This window comes from Cricetulus griseus, chromosome 5 (assembly GCF_003668045.3).
Source record: "Cricetulus griseus strain 17A/GY chromosome 5, alternate assembly CriGri-PICRH-1.0, whole genome shotgun sequence".
Classification (NCBI taxonomy): Eukaryota; Metazoa; Chordata; class Mammalia; order Rodentia; family Cricetidae; genus Cricetulus; species Cricetulus griseus.
Window position 1 is genome coordinate 57,186,239 of NC_048598.1, and position 20,119 is coordinate 57,206,357.

Sequence of the window (20,119 nt, forward strand, 5' to 3'; positions counted from 1 at the left end):
TCATATACTAAGTGGAAGCTACAAACCAGAAAAATATTAGAACCACAACAAGAAGGATGAGAGTTGAGCTGGAGAAAGGACTTCCTATGGTATCTGAGCACGGTATAAAATCTAACCTTGTTCTTGTAAGTGTCCACTCAACCTGAATCCAAATTAACCCAAGGGTAACAGGCAGGTGAGATGAGCTGGCTCTTTAGGGGTCTGAGGATGCTGAGAACTGGGATGGCTAGCAAGGGCCCAGAGCTGTGTGAGCTAGACTGGGAGCTGTGTAAGCTGGGCTGAGAATGGCTTTACTAGTAGTCACTGCTGCAGCTAGTCCTGTGTAGCTGAGGGAGCCAGCGGGGCTGATACCAAGTTAAGTGGCTATAAAGTGATTCTCACGGTGCTGATGCAATGTTCAAGATAACAAGTGAGCAAGTCATTAATAACCAGGTTCTGAAGCAGCAGGATGCACACAGCCTATCTGGCCTCTGGGAGGGAGTGGCAGCCTGGGTCCAGGAATCTGGGCAGGGACATGGGCTCCAGAAACAGTGGTGTAGAAACTGAAGAGTTCCAGGACAAGAGATGGGAGCAGGGACAGCTACCTTAGTTCAGTGAGACATGGGAAGAGAGATGCTAGACCAGCACATAGGACCACATTAGCAGTCATGGACAAATGGGCTCACCAGGGACACCCAGAGGGTGCTGAGACCAAAGGACACACAGCAGACCCTGGGTCAGATGTGGGGCAGTTATACCCCTGTCTCCCTCCTCACTTCTTCCAGTTGGCTTCCCTTCTCCTATCCCAGCTTAATCTCATACCCATAATCAAGACCTGGTGGGGCATGAAGGCGAGGGCAAAAAGTCAGCCGACTTGAGCTGGCCTGTCCATAGCCCATACTATATGCTAGGGACCTGACTCTGCCGAAATAGAGGGATTCTTCTGTAAGATTCAGATGGGGGGTGCTGGGTGTTGGTGGCACACTCCTGTAATCCCAGCATTCGGGAGGCAGAGGCAGGCGGATCTCTGTGAGTTCGAGGCCAGCCTGGTCTCCAGAGCGAGTGCCAGGATAGGCTCCAAAGCTACAGAGAAACCCTGTCTCAAAAAAACAAACAAACAAAAAAAAGATTCAGATGGGGGTATCTGTCCCACAGACTGAAGGGTCAGATGCCAGTGGAGGGCAGAACGGAGCACTCAGCAGGAATCCCGCTTTCCTGCCCAGCCGCCATCTGTAGCTCCATGCCATGGTCTGCCTGTGTCCTTGCTTGCCAAGCCCAGATCACCTCTGTCAGCACTTGCCATTGGTCCCTCACAGCTCTGGAAGGTGGACAGAGGGTGTCCATTCTACTTTACAGGATAAGCCTTGCTAAGGACTATGTGGACAGAATGGCAATGCTGGCTGGAACTCCCAGTGCTTCCACTGCACTGGGCTCCCCTGAGTCACACGGGCATTCCTAGAACCTTCACAACCCTCCCAAGCATCAAAGATGAGAGAGGTGCCACCTGCAACCCATGTAGTCACAACCTCTCCCCCTAACCAGGGTTGGAAAGGAAAGCACAAGCCTTGCACGGAAACCAAAACCCACCCTATCTCATTCCTAACTGCCTTTGGGCTTAAACAGGAAGCTAGGGTCCTATCAGAGATGCAATCACAGCACCCTCAGGGGTGGGGGTGGGGGCTGATGGGGAGGTGAGGAGCCCCATGTGTGAGCCTACACAGCCATGGCATGTGCCAGTACAACCCTAGGTAGGCTGTCCCCAACCTTGTAGAGATACTCTGGTTTTTCGCTATAAGCTGATGGGACCCGAGTCATGCTAGTGTAACGAGCATGGTCCCCTTTGTCTACCCAGACTGTGTGAGCAGAAAGATTGTAGCTCATTTAGTGAATGCTCCTGCCTGGGCTTCCTGGTTTTCAAAGTGGCTTTTGTGTGCAACATGTCATTTGGTTCTGACAGTGACCTTGAGAGACAGGTGTTATTATGGGGCGGAAATGTAAACTCAGAGGAGCAATGAATGACTTGCCTGGGCCACGGGGCCTACCTCAAATGCCTGTCCTTGTCCTCTTCTCCTCAAACTCGGTCCTCTTCTAAGGAAGGCACCCCAAAGTGAGGCAGGAGACGTATACTTTATCTCTGTTTACCGACGGGACCTTTTTCCTTAGAGGAAGCAATGCTGTGGGGATTCCATTCTGGTGCTCCAGACTCCCCAGGCATGGTGGAAGATCAGAGAGGAAAAGGAGGCATCCTGAGGGTATGTACTGCCACCCTGTGTCCTCACCTACTGGGAAGCTAGCCTTCTCTTGCTCTCACACTCTGTCCTCTGGTTTAGGCCAAGCCAGAGCTGTTGAGTACATTTGCATGTCCCTTCCCCATCGCTGTGAGTGTGTGCCACCCTCTTCCCCAACAAGGCCACATAGCAGCTTCCCTCAATGTCTTAGTCTCCTTCAGGCCTGGCGTCTCTGTCACATGGAGGATTATTATACACTCCCCAGAGACAGAGAGAGAGAGACCTGTTATTAGGAGCGGACTTCCCACCTCCCGAAGCCACCATTCTCCTCTCCTCTCTAAGAATAAGTCAACAGCCTCTTGCAGGCTGTCTCCCACACAGGCTGTAGAGCGGATGTGGGTGGAATAGTCTTTAGGAAGACAGAGGGCACACAGGGTGACTCCCTGGGGTTGGTCACCTTTATCTTTAAGCGTTGATGTCTCAAAGAAGTGAAGCCACTCTAACCACCCCACTCTCTGCCTACCTAGGAGAAGAAGGCAAACAGTAACAGGCAGGACTTCCCAGGATCACTATGGAGCTCCTCCCCAAAGGTCCAGGAAGGGAGCAGTTCTCTTGGCTGCCTCTGGGCTACAGGAGGTGGGCACTGCCTCTGGGGACACAGGTGAACCAAGGCCTTTCTACTACTTTTCCACCTCCTCCTTCTCCTCCTCCTCCTCCTCCTCCTCGTTTTGATTTTTCGAGACAGGGTTTCTCTGTATAACCCTGGCTGTCCTGGAACTCTCTGTAGACCAGACTGGCCTTGAACTCTCAGAGATCCGCCTGCCTCTGCCTCCTGAGTGCTGGGATTAAAGGCTTGTGCCACCACTAACCAGCTTAACCAAGGCCTTTCAAAGCTTACAGCTGAGCCCTGGAAAGGGACCAGTCCCCTAGGGCCATCCTTACCCCTCATTACCACCACACAGACTCTTAGACAGGCCATTGACTTTTTGCCAAGGTACACATAACTTTTCTGAAAAGGGCCAGACAGAAGGTATTTTGAGCCCTCATGGTCTCCATAGCTTCTTGTGTCTGCTTTTGACATAAAAGCAGCCAAAGATATCAGTGAAGGTGATGTTGAGTCTAATGAGAAGCTGTTACCTGTGGACACTTGAAGTTTGAGTTTCATGCATCCCAAAAGTAATTTCTCCTCCTAGTGCTGCAGATGAACCAAGGGCCTTGTCCTAGCTAGAAAAGCTTGAAGCAGTCAGCTACACACCTGGCTCTATCCTTCTTTGATTTTCTGTTTAACCACTTAGATATGAAAAAAAAAAAAAAACAGAGCTGGAGAGATGGCTTAACAGTTAAGAGCACTGGCAGCTCCTGCAGATGACCAAGGTTCAGTTCCCAGCACCCACATGGTGGCTCAAAACTGTAACTTTAGTTCTCGGGAATCCCGTGTCTGTCTTCTGGTCTTCATGGGCACCAGGTATGCTTATGGTGAACATATATACATTCAGTCAAAACACTCTAACACACAAAATAAATAAATCTGGGGGGAAAAAGAAATATAAAAATGATTCTTTCCTTTTGGACCATAGGACCTCAGTAGTAGCCTGGTCTCAGATTGCAGGGAGTAGTTTCTGTGTCCCCACCCTGCCACCACCCTCTCAGGGTGCCAGAAGCCACCTTCCTTTCGTAAGTGGAAAGTATGACAGCATTGATTACAGGAATGAAGAGGAGCTTCACAACCAGCAACCCCGAAACTGTTTCACTCTCTTTAGATAAGCACGTGGACTTAGGTTGAAGCCAGTGTATTCCATACCTATTTGTTCTTTCATGGAATCCTCTCATCTTTACCACACTCCCCTGAAGACCACATGATAGCAAAGTCTACTGCACAGACGAGGAAAGCTAAATTCAGAGAAGCCCAGCCCCTGCCTAGGCTTAGGGCATGGGTACATAAAGGCTTCTGGTCTTTTTGTCTCTGAGACCCACATTCTTCCCATATTGGTTGGGCCTTTCTCAGTTCCAGTGAAATCTTAGGGTGCTCCCTTTGTCACCCAACACAATATTTCTTAGGCCCTTTTATAATCTGGGGGCCACAGGTGAATGGGACAGATGAAGTCCCTACTGACTTGGAGAATATATCCCCCCCCCAAAAAAAAAACAATCCACAGACTCACTCCTGACTTCAGATGGTGATAGAGAAAGTCAAATGTGATGATGGGGTGGGTGGGTGGCAGGGAGAGAAAGCCCTTTGGGGTGATGCTAAAGCTGATCCTTACAGGCTCCCTCCCCTGGGAGATCTAGGAGGAAAGCACTAGGAAGATGGAATGGCAGGTCCAGAGGCCCTGAGGTAGGACTGTTTACTAGGTGGGTGAGCTGCAGGAACAAAGCCAGTCAGAGCAAGAGGAAACAGAAATGGGGTCAGGTAAACTGGCCCAAACCAGATTGTGTGGATCTCATTCTTCTGTAACAGGAAGTCCTTCAAAAGGACACAGAGTAGTGACAGGGTTTAATTTGTAGGTTTAAGAACACTTTGGGAACTGAGTATTTGGCAGGGAAAAATATCAATACATTCAATGAAAAAAAGTGCTGATGGTGGTGATAATGGTGGTGGTATTGGGGGTGATGAAGGTGATGGTGATGGTGGTATTGGGGGTGGTGAAGGTGATGGTGGTGATGGTGGTATTGGGCGTGATTAAGGTGGTGATGGTGACGGTGGTTTGAATGAGAGTGGTCCCCATAGACTCACTGATGAATGCTTGGTCACCAGGGAATGGTGTGGCCTTGTTGGAGGAAGTCTGTCACTGGCAGCAGGCTTTGAGGTTTTCAAAAGTCCCAGCCAGGCCCAGTGTCCCTCTCTCTTCCTGCTGCCTGAGGATCTGATGTAGTTCTAACTCTCAGGTACATCTCCAGCACCATGTCTACTTGTGTGTCACCATGCTTCCCACCCTGATAATGAACTAAACCTCTGAAACTATAAGTCAGCCCCAGTTCAATGCTTTCTTTTACAAGAGTTGCCATGGTCATGGTGTCTCGTCACAGCAAAGACAAATGGCAATAGTGATAGGATGCCCAGCCTAATGGTAGATGATCCGTTGGGTCTAATTCCTACTTGTGAATTTCTACTCTTGTTTGAAGCATCACCTAGACTTACTACTTAGGCCTAGGTTACCTGTTGTCTATGCTCCCAGATCCAACACTTTCCTAGTCTGTTTCAACTAGCCTTCCTCAGCATCTGTATGAAGACAGAGGCAGATAGAAAACTAACAGCTACTCTAGGGCTGTTGGAGTCAAAAACTGTATACATACTATTTTTTTTTTTGTGACAGGTTTCTCTATGCAACCCTAACTGTCTAGAACTAGCTCTTATAGACCAGGCTGGCCTCAATCTCATAGAGATCCACCTGCTTCTTGCCTCCTGAGTGCTGGGATTAGGGTTAGAGTGTGCCACCAATGCCCAGCTAAAATAGTTTTTTTTTTTTAATTTTATGTGCATTGGTAAAACACCTGCATGTATGTCTGTTGAGTCCCCTGGAACTGGAGTTACAGACAGGTGTGAGCTGCCACGTGGGTGCTGGGAATTGAACCCGGATCCTCTGGAAGGGTAGTCAGTGTTCTTAGTCACTGAGTCATCTCTCCAGTCCCTCATACTATCTTATTTATTCCCTTTGATCCTTCCAACAAAGATCTGCTCTCCATATTAAGATTAGGAAATGTTGCCTCAGAGAGATTGGTCATCTCTCTCTCTAGAACACACAGCTGAGAACGTGAGAGTGAGTGAGGTGTGTCCCCCAAGCCCTGTTCTCACCTCTATCAGTGCTTCGGCAGGTTGCAAGCCATCTTCACCTTGACACACAGCGCAAACTACATTTTGTTCTCTTGTAGTGCTAACTACTTAGTGCTAATGATGGCCCCTGTCTTTAGGTCAGTCCTTTTTGGTCATTGTTTTTTGCAACTGCCACGAGCCATCCTCATTTTTCACTTCCTCCCTTCCTTCACTGGGGCAGAGCTCATCTTCAGTCACTACCAAGGATCAGTGACTGAGGATCTACGGTGTGCCCAGCAGGATGCTGTAACCGGATCAAAATCTCAAGGTTCCATCAGCAATGCTGGCATAGGCGAGCACATAGCAACCTTATCTGCCTATCACTAAGCCAGGGGGAAAACCCACATGTCTTTCAACAGGTGAGTTTCAAAACAGATTTGGGTACTGTCTTAGGGTTTTTATTATTTTGAAGAGACACCATGACCACAGCAACTTTTATAAGGAAAACATTTAACTAGGGCTGGCTTACTGTTTCAGAGGTTTGGTCCATTATCGTCATGGTGGGAACATGGCAGCATGCAGGCAGACATGGTGCTGGCTACATCTTGATAGGAAACCTCAAAGCTCGCCCCCACAGTGAGACACTTCCTCCAACACGGCCATACCTGCTCCAACAAAGCCTCACTTCCTAATAGTGTCACTCCCTGTGAGATTATATGAGCCAATTATATTCAAACTGCCACAAGTACTAAGAGATCAGGAATAAAAAGCAATGAATTACTGATGCATGTCTCTGCCTGGTTAGCTCACAAAGAAGTCCGTTGAGAGACAAGCATCCCCAGAATCACAGGAAACATTTTGTTTAAAATATTTGTGTGTGGCCAGGCGGTGGTGGTGTATACCTTTAGTCCCAGCACTCGGGAGACAAAGGCAGGCAGATCTCTGTGAGTTCGAGACTAGCCTGGACTACAAGAGCTCGTTCCAGGACAGCCTCCAAAGCCACAGAGAAACCCTGTCTCAAAAAACCAAAAAAAAAATTTTTTTTTTGTGTGTGTTTGTGTGTATGTGTGTGTGGGGGTGGGGGGGTGTACACCCACATGTGTGTGCATGCACCAGTGCCCATGGAGTCCTGAAGAGGGCATCAGATCCCAAGAAGTTATAGATGATTGTGTGCCTCCCAATTTGGGTGCTTGTATGTAAACCTCCGTCCTCTGAAAAAGCAATCCCTCCAGCCCCTTTGAAACATTTGGAAACAAAACTTCAGCATTGGAGGCCCAGGAAGGAATGGAAGGTGGTGTGCTGATAAAAGAGCAATATGGCAAAACCTTGGAATGTGTAACAGTCAGAACTTGATTCTAGTCATGGATATTCACATATACATTGTATATGTGAACTAAACACACACGCACACATGCATGCATACACAGGCACACACACATGCACACACACACACACACACATATACGGGCACATACACATACATACACAAATGCACACAGGCACACACACATGCACACACACAGGCATACATGCACACACACAGGCACACACACATATGTACACACAGGCACATATGCACACACACAGGCACAAACACACACATATGTACACACAGGCATATATGCACACACACAGGCACACACACAGGCACACACACAGGCCCACTCATCTGTCTGTCTACCTCCCCTCCTTGCCCAGTGGAATATCTGAGTAGGAGTGGTGGACAAATCCATGCTGATATCTTGGCTCTGGTATTGTATTGTATTCCCACAAACTGTTATCACCGGGAGGCACAGGGAAAGTGTGTAAGTGAGCTTTCTAAATAAATTTTTTTCCTTTTCTTCCCTGTATACCTCGGTATTGTGGAATCAAACCCTGAGTTCCGTGCATGCTGGGTAAGTGCTCTAGTTACCACTGAGTTATATTCCAGCTTTCTGCTTATTTACTGGTTTTTTGAGAAGGGGCTTCCTATGTACCACAGACTGGCCTGGAACTCATAAAGATATACTTGCCTTTGCCTCCTGAGTGTGGAGATTAAAGGGATGTGCTACCACATTCAAACTTTTTTTTTTTTGTATGATGATATGCAACTGTCTTTAAATTTTAAGAAATGTTTTTTGAGACAGAGTCTCATGTAATCCAGTCTTGACTTCTGGTGTTCCTACCTCTACCTCCCAAGTGCTAGGGTTATAGGTATATGCCAGCATGCCTAATTTAGGCAGTGCTGGGTATTGAACCTGTGGCTTTGTGCATATAGGCAAGTATTCTATCAACTAAGCTACATGTCCACACCAAAGTAAAATTTCAATTGAAAAAGAAAGTTTGAGCCGGGCATTGGTGGCGCACACCTTTAATCCCAGCACTCAGGAGGCAGAGACAGGTGGATCTCTGTGAGTTCCAGGCCAGCCTGGTCTACAGAGCAAGTGCCAGGACAGGCTCCAAAGCCACAGAGAAACCCTGTCTTGAAAACAAAACAAACAAACAAAAAACAAAAACAAAAAAGAAAAGAAAAAATAAATAAAAATAAATGGTGTGTGTGTGTGTGTGTGTGTGTGTGTGTGTGTGTGTGTGTGTGAGTGAGTGTGTGCGCGCGCCTGGGGAGACCTAGAGGTCTTTCCTTCTGGGTGCATAGTCTCCAAAGTATCCCCGCTTCTTCACCTCCCTGTTTCTGAAGAACTGGCTGACTGGTCTGATTTTCCTCAGGGAATAAACGTCTAAATAGCCAGCAAAGGACTATAAATTCACTCCTCTTCCTCCTTCTCCCATCCCTGTCACCTCAAGGTTGGCATTTTAGTTTTCTAGAGATCTGGAAGGGATGACTGAGAAAGGAGAGAACATGTGAGGCAGGGGCCCAGAGCCTCTCTGCTCGCTCCCTGCCCCACCCTACCCCCAGTCCATTCTGTCTGTCCTCCCTCTCCACAGTGGTCCCCAAGGGTCACATCCTACCCTGTCCTATAGGAGTGGCCACTCTATCGAAACAGCAGCCCAGCTGTTTCCTGTCCCCACAGCTGTTCCCTCTGTCTCCTCACCTATGGCCCCACAGGAACTGTTTTCTGGAACCACCTGCCAGGGACAGCAGGGACTCAGGAAAGCCTAGTGGCAGAGGATGCTCCTGCAGGCCTGTCTTGGGACTCCAGCCATAGTCACCTGCTCCCCATTGTGTTGGTGCATCAAGCCAAACTTAAAACAGCCAGCTTTGTGCCCAGGAGCTGTCCACAGCAATGGCAGGGGACAGCCACACTCTAGGCATCTGGCAGGCTGAGACTAAGAGCCCTGACCTTTCCTGGGCCCTTCTCTACCATCCGATCTCCTCTTTTCTCGGCTTCTCTGGAATTGCCCACATCCCCGCCTCTGCCCATGGCGGGGTTGGAAGCTTCTGTTGGCTGAAGGAAGCCGTCTCTGTTCCAGGTTAGGCCTCCTGGCAGGGGTAGCGAAGAGAAACTTTCTCTTCCTTCCCTTCCCAGGACTCTCATGAGGAGAGGGCACCAGGGACTTGAGTTTCCCATCTCAGCCCAGAAACTATTTCCTTTTATTACAGAAGGGTGTAATTTTCCCGGGGAAATGGAGAACTCTGAGAAGGAAAGCATCCCTGCACCCCATAGTCTGTCTTTCTTGTTAGGGTTCAGAAAACAGTGTCTCAAGAGGAGGGGCCCAGAGGCCTCAGTTGAGGCACTTCATCTGCCACTGAGACAAGCTACAGACACCAGGCTTTCTTCCCTCACTCATGATAGGCCGGAAATTCTGAGGTCCTTTCCCCAAAGCCAGCCCTAACTCCAAATCTCTTGTCAAGGTCAAAGACCCCCTACTCCACCAGAGTCCCATTCCACACTTCACAGAGAGGCCAAGGAGAACCCAAACAGTTCTTGCTCGGTCCTTCCTCCTTTGTTGTCATTACATCATAACATTTTTCTCCATGTCTGTCCCTTCTTCATCAACTCAACAGAAAAATAGACAGTTTCCCCTGTACCTTGGGGCTTCAATCTGAAGGTTCAAATGTCACATAAAGCGTTGATTACATAAATATATTTTCTTTCGTTAGCTTGCCTTTTGTTTTAAAGAAGGGCAGGGGCAGTGATCAGCCCTTTCCCCCCTGACATTATCTTCCACACACGCATAGGCCATGGACACAAAGACACTCTAGGTACCAGGGACATGTGGCAAAGCCTTAGCAGTGCTACGCTGAGAGCATGCTATGTCAGGAGGCAAATGTGGGCAGCCTCAGTGGGGTAGGTGGCATTCCAACCCAGCCTGGATAGTTGGATGGGCTGCAGTAGAACACATGGAAAGCAAAGGCTTTCCTTGGGATCCTGAGCTAGGTATGGAAAGTGGAAGCCAAGTGTTTGGATTTTTCTCAACAGCCAGCTCTACCCTTGACTCTTAGAAGAGGCCTCTGGAAAAAAAATAAAGCATCAAGTCACTAGGGGAAAATCCCAGGAAACTATTAGGTTGATAGTTTTCAACTCAAGGCAGTTTTGTCCCCCGAGGGACATTTATGTGTCTGGAGATACTGTTTGTTATGCCGTGGAGGAGGGGTTTTGTCAGCACCCAGTGAGTGGAGGCCAAATATGCGCTAAGGCATCCTTTAGCACACAGCACAGGCCCCTCAAGGTTGGGAGGTCCTGATCTAGATAAACCAATCCTTCTGAGATTTCAGTTCTGAATTTCTCCTTCCTCCCCCATTCCAAAACGAGGAGTGAACCAAGCTAGATTCTCCCAGCATTTGGGAGGCCGAGGTAGGAGGGTTGAGAGTGCAGTCTCTACAGAGGTACCTAAAATGGTATTGATGGGGTATCCCAAGTGTAGCCTGCTCAAGACTCAGATCAGCCAGTGTCCAGCGAAAGAGAAGGAAGAGCTTGTAGGATTCTCCCACGAGCCACTTGCCCACCCTTAACCCTGAACTCCAGCATCAGAGAGAGAGGGCCAGGTAGGAGCTCAAGATACTTTTACCAGAGTAACCAGAGGGATACTAGTTACCTGCAACTCTACCCGCTTACCACCCATGGTCTCTAACTAGGAAGATCTGACCAGCCAAGAGAATTTGGGGAGGTAGGCCTGGCTTGTGCCATTCCTAGATTCTAGGACAATCTAGCAAAGGCCCTTCTCTGGGTCAGTCACAGGTATAAAGATGTACAGATGCACCTTGTTTTCCCTGTGGTTCTCAAGATGAGTGCAGATAAACAGACAGTGCCTAAGCCAAGGCTTGCAGGAGGCCCAAGGAACACTGAGGGGAAGGCTGTGTGAGTCCCACCTGGCACTCCCTTTCACTTATTTACCTAGATTACGCCATCATTCCACCCTTAGAGAAAACAACCAGAAAGATAGCTTCCCTGTGCAACAAGAAAGAACAGCACTGTGGCTCAGTTACTGCTCCTCAAGGCCACTCTGGTTGTGTCATTAACCTCTCATTCCCAGGGAGAAAGCTTCCTGTGAGCCTTTGCAAGGTGTTCTGTGTGTGTTCCTCCCAGCAGTGCTGAGAAGCAGATGTTGCAGATAGCTCACAGCTGCAAAATCTGGAACTCAGGGAGGCGAAGTGGCTTAACGAAGCCTTGGCTGTTTAGTGGAGAACCTGAACTCAAACCCAGGCCCCTGATTTTCCCTCAAGTTTTTACTATAGTAATGTTCTGTTTATCTAACCTTTGGTTAGCTAGTGCTTCTGCCAGAAGCTATTCTGGAACACAAGCAAAGGGAACCAAATTGCAATCGATCCCTGTTGACTTTAGTCAATAAATATTTGCCCCGTGTTGGGCTATCAGGCTATATGTGAAAGGGGACACTTTCTCTAGATCCCAGTTATGTCTTCTTTAAGTCAAGGGCAGCCATGTTACCTGTACTTTGTACATCTGTGGTAAGAATCATGAAATGGGAGCTACTTTTATTCCTAAGACTCAGTGTAGGAGTACAAAGTGAGAGCCCCACAGAGGATCTACATTGTGACAGATGAAACTGTGTGTTCCACCGCCACTCCCCAACACCTGTGGTTTTCAAAGGCTTTGTCCAGTTGTCTTTCTGGGGAGGGGGGGAATCTAAACAAGGCCTGACTCTGTAAGAAGTCTAATACAGGTGGGATCCTTGGTGAGTATGTGCATGTACCTGTTACATGTGTGTGGTGTATGTACATAGATGTACAGATGAGTGTGCCTGTGCACACACATAACGCAACCCAGAATAAGACATCAGGTGTCTTCTGCTTTAGACTCTCTGCTTTATTGCTGTGAGATAGGTGGCACTGAACCAGAACTTCACCTTTTGCTTAGGCTGGTCCTCAAGTTCTTGGGATCTGTCTGGCTCTGAGACCCAATGCTGGTTTTACGGGCATGTTCATCTTTTTATGTGGGGGCTGGGTGGTCAAACTTAGGTCCCTGTGATTACAAAGCAAAAGCTCTTACTATGGAGCCATCTTCTCAGCTCTCTCTCTTATTTGTGTGTGTGTGTGTGTGTGTTTGTGTGTGTGTGTGTGTGTGTGTGTGTGTGTGTCTGCACGCGCGCGCGCCTGCTCACACGCACTCATACAGATACATATGGAGGGTACACTTTCCAGAGTCTGTTCTCTCATGTGTTCTTACCACATGAGTTGCATGTGGGAATGGACTTAGGTGGTCAAGCTTGACAGCAAGCACCTTTATCCACTGAAACATCTTGCCAGCATTGAGGTTTTTTTGTTTTGTTTTAGGCAGGGTCCGTCAGCTAGGCATTGATGGTTCAGGCCTTTAATCCCAGAACTTGGGAGGCAGAAGCAGGTGACTCTCTGAGTTTGAGACCAGCCTGGGCATGTCAGTAACCATAACTGCCTGTGTCAGTAACCTCACCCGGGCAAAGGCAGTGAGTGACATGGTGAAAAGGGGCAGGGGGAGGATGGGGAGGAAACAATGAAAACCTAGTTCGGCTGATCCTTTGGCAAACTTTACATTAAAGTGATGTCAGCATCAACTGGAGGGCTTGCTAAACCCGAACTGCTAGGTCCTATGCCCAGTTTGGGATTTAGTAGGTCAAGACAGCACCCAGGATTTTACATTTCAAACCAGTTTCCAGCTAAGGTTGAGGCCACTGGCCAGAGCCATGTTTGGAGAAGCTCTGATATAAAGCACTTTTATGGGTAGCCAGAGTATCAATTTGCAGAGTCCTTCCTTAAGACTTTGCTCTCCAACTTCTCTGTTCTGCCTTGTGGATTAGGAGAGATGAATAAACTTAAGTTCTAAACTTTACCCTGAATTGGACATGGTAGCACACACCCCAAATTCTAGCACTGGGGAGGCTGAGGCAGCTTGGGCTACTGAGACAAGACTGTCTCAAAAATAAAAAGAAACATTAAAAACCAAGAATCAGTTCTACAAGAACTAGAGAGGGCTAAGCCTGGGGAAAGAATACTATCCTAGTTTTCAGCCCTTTTTTTTTCTTTTTTTTCATTTTCAGTACCACACTCTTAACGAGAACAAAAACACAGTTCTCACGACCTTAAATGCTGACACTTGTCTAAAATGTCTAGTGAGGGGAAGTGTGTGTCATGCACATTAACGGAACTCAGTGATAGCAACTGAGCAGAGAAAACTGAAAATTTGACTAGAGCCAAAATGAACAACCAGATAACACAAGCGGAACTCGGGACTCCTGGGAGTTATCTATGTAAAAGCACAAATGATGCTTGCACCGATCTGATGGAAGAGCTGATAACAGGTTCCTGACTAACCGAGCATTTATACAGGCTGACCATTGCCCAACAGACATAAATCAAACTCATCACTATCTCTTGAAACTGGGTCTTTGTTCCCTGCAGATTGAAGAACTCGTGGGGGAGGAAGGCATCCATCTTGTAGCTTGTTCCTGGGTTCAGCTGCCAAAAATACTATTAGTCATAGTCACTCATGTTTGGGCCCCAGAAAAAGCATTTCTATCGAGGTTTTTGAGAACATAGGACACTGCATTTCATTGGTTAAATGGTTCTGCTGCTTGCTGTGTTTCCATTTTTGTATTTTTCTGTTTAAATTCCAAAGGCAAAGACACCAAAATATGGTCATTTCACATACCAAAAATATACCATTTTTCCCATTGCTGGGGATTGAACCCAGGACCCCACACAACACAATGATCAGCAAGTAATTTACCACTGAACTCTACCCCTATCCCTTGGTAAGCATTTCTAATATTTTGCAGAGCCAGATCAGCATTCTCCCATTTGAATAGACCTAATACCTGGGAATACAGTTTTTCTTATAGGAAAAACTCATCTTTCCTATAAGAAGCTGAAAAGATGAACACCAAGAGTTCTGTGTACTTACACTAAGAAAAAACAACCCCAAACTCTACCTTAGTAGTTAGTACAGGTGACTTGGGTGCCACTATCACTCTTCCCCTTTAGAACCACTCTTACTGTGGGCCTGTTAAAGATTACCTTTCTGCAAGAGTGCTCTTACTAATAACTAACTCGTTTATACTTGGGACAGTGTTCAAGGCTTCAGTATCGCAGGAATGGGTCTTTAGACTCCAGTGTACCTCACTTGGAGATAACATTGCTGCTTTTGTGTGGAGCTGGTGGGTCTGCAATGCCAACAGCAGTAGTATGTAGACAGAGCCTACTTTCCAGCCTCCCTTGTGCTACAATGTCCCTTTGAAGTAGAGAAACAGTCTCTTATTATCTTCATTGTAGAAGAAGGCAGGGGAGCTGAGGGGTGGAAAGGCTGGTGACTTGCCCAAGATCTCCCTGTAAATTTATCTTCTGACTTACCAACGCTGAGAGAGAGGGGGGAAAAAAGTCACAAAACTCTGAGGAAGAAAGAAAACCAGCTACAAAACTTTGAGGAGAAAAAAAAAATCTGCCACAAAACTCTGAAGGAAAAGAATACAGCCATAAAACTGAGAGAAAAACAAAAGCCACAAAACTTCTCTGAGAAGAGTGATGGGTGTGTATGTGTTGGGTGTATGATATCAAACTTAGGCTACAGTAAGTGCCCTGCAAGGCTCTGATACTCCAATACCTGCCAGTTTTCTGTGCCACTTAGTTCAGTTCCCTGGGATAATTGAATTGTCTATCTTGTACTTAGTTCCTTAAGCCATAAAAATACTGGACATGTCAATATTCAGAGACCTAAACTGCTCTTACACTGGTTCCTGTCAGGAAATATGATGTACCTTTCATTTAGTTGTTTTGTGTGTGCCCAATTGCACGAGTGTGCAGTTGGTGTTTTGGAATATAGTTACCATAATTTCCGATGTCAATAAAAACTGCCTGCCAATTCTGAGGAATGGGCATTCTAGGAACTGCTGTTTCCACTGTCTGGCATTGCCAATGTCCCCACTCAGGCTTAAGTTTCCCACAGCAAGCACCTGCTTCTCAGACTGCTTAACTTCTAAAGGAGGCTAAGTAGCCCAGTGGCCAAGTACTAGGCTTTATTGCTCCATGGGAGTGGGTGGAGAGAGAATCCAGGAATACTGGGTGTGAGAGATGACCTGCTTTGCTGATGGCCCAACACTGACCCATTGTGCAAGGTCTAGGACAATATCCACACTCTTGAACTAGATACTGTCTTTATCCTGCATACCTGAAGCCAGACCAGCATTGACAATAGAGCTTTGGAATCTAAGCTCTACATTGTTCCAGGTTTACAAGGAAATGCTGTTTATCTTGTACTCAGGCCAATTGTGTGGCTCTGTACAGGACAGCTGGCTCCCCATCCACCTCCAGGGGACTGGTTCATATCTAAACCTATGGAAAACAACTGCTCATTCACAAAAACAAGAGAAGGAGAAAAGAAATAGTGGCAAATAAGACCAGCAGTGGGAGGAAAAGATGAAACACTCAGAAGACATGAAGTAGATACAAAGTTAGGGAACCAATTCCTAGGTGATGATCCAAGATCTAAACAGAATGTCAGGGCTGGGTGTGGTGTTGCTTACCTTTAATTCAGGCATTCAGGAGGCAGAGATAGGTGGATTACTGAGTTCAAGGTCAGCGCAGTCTACAAAGAGAATTTCAGGCCAACCAAGGCTACATAGTGAGACCCTGTCTCAAAAAAAAAAAAAAAAAGAAAAGAAAAAAAAAAGAAAATAGAATGTCAACTGAGTCTGTGAAGACATTTAGTGTCTTACAGAAGTTTTGTTATTTTTAATTACTTTGGCAGTAAAACCATGTATTTTTTTCTGTGCTCAATATTTCTTATTCAGTTAGGTTAAATTAATGAACTGCAGAGTCACAGAGCAAGGATCTAATAAGTGCCACTGTCTGCATGGTCTTTGTTAAAAAGACCAGTGTTTCAAAACTTATTTTTGGTTAGGTATCTCACCAAACATTCATCTACATGTGGGTAAGAATCACTTCTCACTATATATATCTAGGCAGCTAGGATTACAAACTGGTAGTCATTTCCCCCTAAAATTTAAACTATCACTTTTCTTGGATCAATTGACTTCACTCACCTGCCCTAGTCTCTTGTAGTCAGGAACACATACAGACTATGTACTCCTGTTGCTGCCAGGTAAAAGATGGTAAAAATACAGTTAGACACATAACACTCCATCTCAGTCAAAGAAAGGTCCTTTTTTGTTTGTTTTTCAAGACAGGGTTCCTCTGTGTAGCCCTGGCCATCCTGGAACTTGCTCTGTAGACCAGACTGGCATCGAACTCAGAGATCCACTTGCCTCAGATCCACTCTGCCTCCCAACTGCTGGTATTAAAAGGTATATGCCACCTCCACCCTACTGGTGTCTTTTAAAAAATTATTCGTGTGTGTGTGTGTGTGTGTGTGTGTGTGTGTGTGTGTGTGTGTGTATGAGAGAGAGAACACACATGAGTACAGATGCCTTCAGAGGCCAGAGGCATTGGATCCCTTGAAGCAAGTTACAGGCAATTTGACATAGATGTCAATTTTGAGCCAATTGACATAGATGCTGGAAACTGAACTTGGGTCCTCTAGAAGAGCAACAAGTGTTCTTAACCACTGAGCCATCTCTCCAGCCCCAAAAGAGGTGTTTTTCTTACACACTTGAACAAAAAGAGCATGTGTGTGTGTGTGTGTGTGTGTGTGTGTGTGTGTGTGTGTGTGAATACATTCTCCCCACCCCACCCCACCCTTTAACAGTTAAAACATTACCAAACACACACACACACACACTTTCTTGGTTGTTCCTTAGATATCTTAATAAATCATCATTCCAGTGCCTGCATAGAGCACTGAGTCAATGCAAACAATCATTTCCAACATTTTGTTATCACACTTAAAGTAACTATTTGCTTTACTAGGCTGAAAGCCCTGGCTATACCCTCTAGCTTCCTATCCACAGAATTAGCACAGTTTGTATTCCACAATATTTGTCCAGGACTTCACTACTGAAATAGGGAGCACACCCAGAGTACAGATTTCTTCTGGCAGTGGCCCAGCCAAAGCATATCAAAATGGGTAGCTGTCCACTGGGCTGAGAGAATGGAGGGAAAGAGAAACATGCCATTGAGATCAAGGAGTGGCCAGCTTACATTTTCTCAAGAACAAGGCTCTGTACTTGTTGTTTGAAAACTTGTCAGTGCTGAGACCTTCATAGTGGAGGACAACTGCAAAAGTCAACACTGGTTTCAAAACAGGGCCAAGAGTTCACAACTGAGTTTGGAAACCTCAGTGCACACATTCATTTTAGGATGCTGTCTGCAAAGCTTCAGAATTCTATGAGGGGAACAGCACAACACATGCATCAATCAAGAGATCCTATTTCCTGTTTAAAAGCCAGATAATTGCTTCAGGTTCCAATGGACGGTGATCACAGACTGTGACTCAGAGGTGGCCTGCATCCGATAGAAGGCTGATTGATAGACACAGCATCTGAACAGGAGCCAGGGAGAGCAGGCACTAGCTCACTGTTGACAAACACTGCCCTCTATTGGCAGAGGACAACTGAGTAAAGTCAAGCTGATGATTTTCAACAGCCATCTTTGAGACAGGGTCTATTATGTAGCTCTGGATATCCAAGAACTTGTCCTTTTGACCTCAGCCAGCACCAGACTTGAATTCAAGGCACAGATTATGCATGCAGGCAAATCACTAATTCAATAGATAAATCTTTAAAAAATCCTACTGAAAGCAACTTTAACCTGGTTTATACAACTCCAGTAAGAATATAGTTTTTGCCCACAAACTAACTTAATGGAGCCCATTAGAGAGATACCTTGCTCAGCCCAGACATAGGTGTGGGGGGTGAGGAGGTGCCTTGGTCCTGCCTCAGGGAGATGATGGGACAGACTGACTTCCTACGGGAGACCTTACCCTCTCTGGGAGCAGATGGGAGGTGGGGAGGGGGTGCGGGGGGGGGGGGCAGGAGGAGAGGAGGGAGGGGAAACTGGGATTGGAAGTAAGAAACAATTAAAAAATATATATATAGTTTGCCAGGTTGTAGTAAGTCACTTTTTTTGTTGTTTTGCTTTGTTTTTCAAGACAGGGTTTCTCTATATTGCTTTGGGAGGCTGTCCTGGAACTTGATCCGTACACCAGGCTGGCCTCGAACTCACAGAGATCCACCTGCCTCTCGAGTGCTGGTATTAAAAGGTGTGGGCCATCAATTCCTGGGTTGACTTACTTTTAATCCCAGCACTTGGGAGGCAGAGGCAGACAGATCTCTGAGTTTTAGGCCAGCATAGTCTACAGAGTAAGTTCTAGGAGAGCCTGGGTTAAGCAACCCAAATCAAACCCAAAGCAAACAAACAAACAAAACATACCTTTAATCCGAGCACTCAGGAAATAGAGATTTTGTGAGTTCAAAGCTAGCCTAGCCTATATTGTGGCTTCCAGGACAGGGCTATGTACAGACTATATATATATATATATATATATATATATATATATATATATATATATATTTCCCATGGGAGATACAATTACAGCAAACATTTGGCTATTTTCGACATGCCAATACAAGAAAAGGCTGGGGGTGGGTAGTGCCTAAATAGCTAAAGAGAGATCATGCACCATGTTCCCATCAGAGCACACCACAGACAGGCCTATAGTTCTTTATCACTGAGAAGGGTACTTTCCCTTCAGAATGTGATTGTCAGTAACTTGTTTGTTACATGGCTTAGTTCTGGGGTGCATCTGGCACTGTATAGAAATGTGTTCTGTGAGCATAAGCACTAACTTACAATTTACACCTGAGTGTTGAACTTCAATTGCCCTTCTCACTTTGGAGATGAGAAAAACTGCAAATTAGGGATCCTCACATATGCAACCCCTTAATCAAAAATTAGTCAATCTATTGTCTTTTAATTCAATGTTCCAAAATATTGACTTCTGAGGGAAGATATGATTTCCTTTTTTGACACAGGTGGTCACTAAACAAGTTGGGAAACAGCTGTTCACCCTTCAAGTCATGAGTAATGATGGGCCAAGGAAACTGCTGCACAAGGGTCAGAGTATTTGCTTTGAATATCCCAAGAAGCACACAGAGCACACATCTGGGTTACAAAAGCCCTTTTATAAAGCCATTTTAAAACAAAACAAACCAAAAGGTTTACAAAAGAAAAGAAAAAGATACAGAAAATAACTTGCTTCATATGTCCCCCAAAAAAGAAAAAAATAAAGGGGACAATGCCAACATGCTCAACAATAAGAGGTTCTTTTCCTTACTTTTTTTTTTTTTAATACAAAATACAAGCAAAGAATACACATACTTAAAACAAAGTTTAGAAGACAGCAGTCCTGGAAATCCTCCAATCAGAGCAAAGCAGGAGTTTATGTAGATACATACAACTGGGATATGTAAAAATGAAGTATCACATTAGACCATCACAAGATTCTACCAATGCATGTTGCATCTATAATTCACAAACATGGTCAACAAAATCATGTTCACTTCAACTTGGTTTCATTTAAAGAAAAAAACTTTAAATAAAGTGGTTACATTCAAACTTTTAACTTCCTTAGTACCATGCTGTGTATTTCAGCACTGCTAAGGTATTGCAAGAATGCCCAACCCTCTGATGTCCGATCATGTATCTAGCCACACTGCAAAATGAAAAAAAGGGTGCCTGGATCTCAGCCCATAGCCTACCATACAGTTAAGCTAGCTCTCTGACCTTTCCTGTTCTGAATATGAAAGATTAAGGACTAAAATTGAGGAAGACTGGGAGCTTATAGACTGGCAAATGAAGATTAAAAGATTAATCAAGGCAAACAATTATTGAGATTGTGGC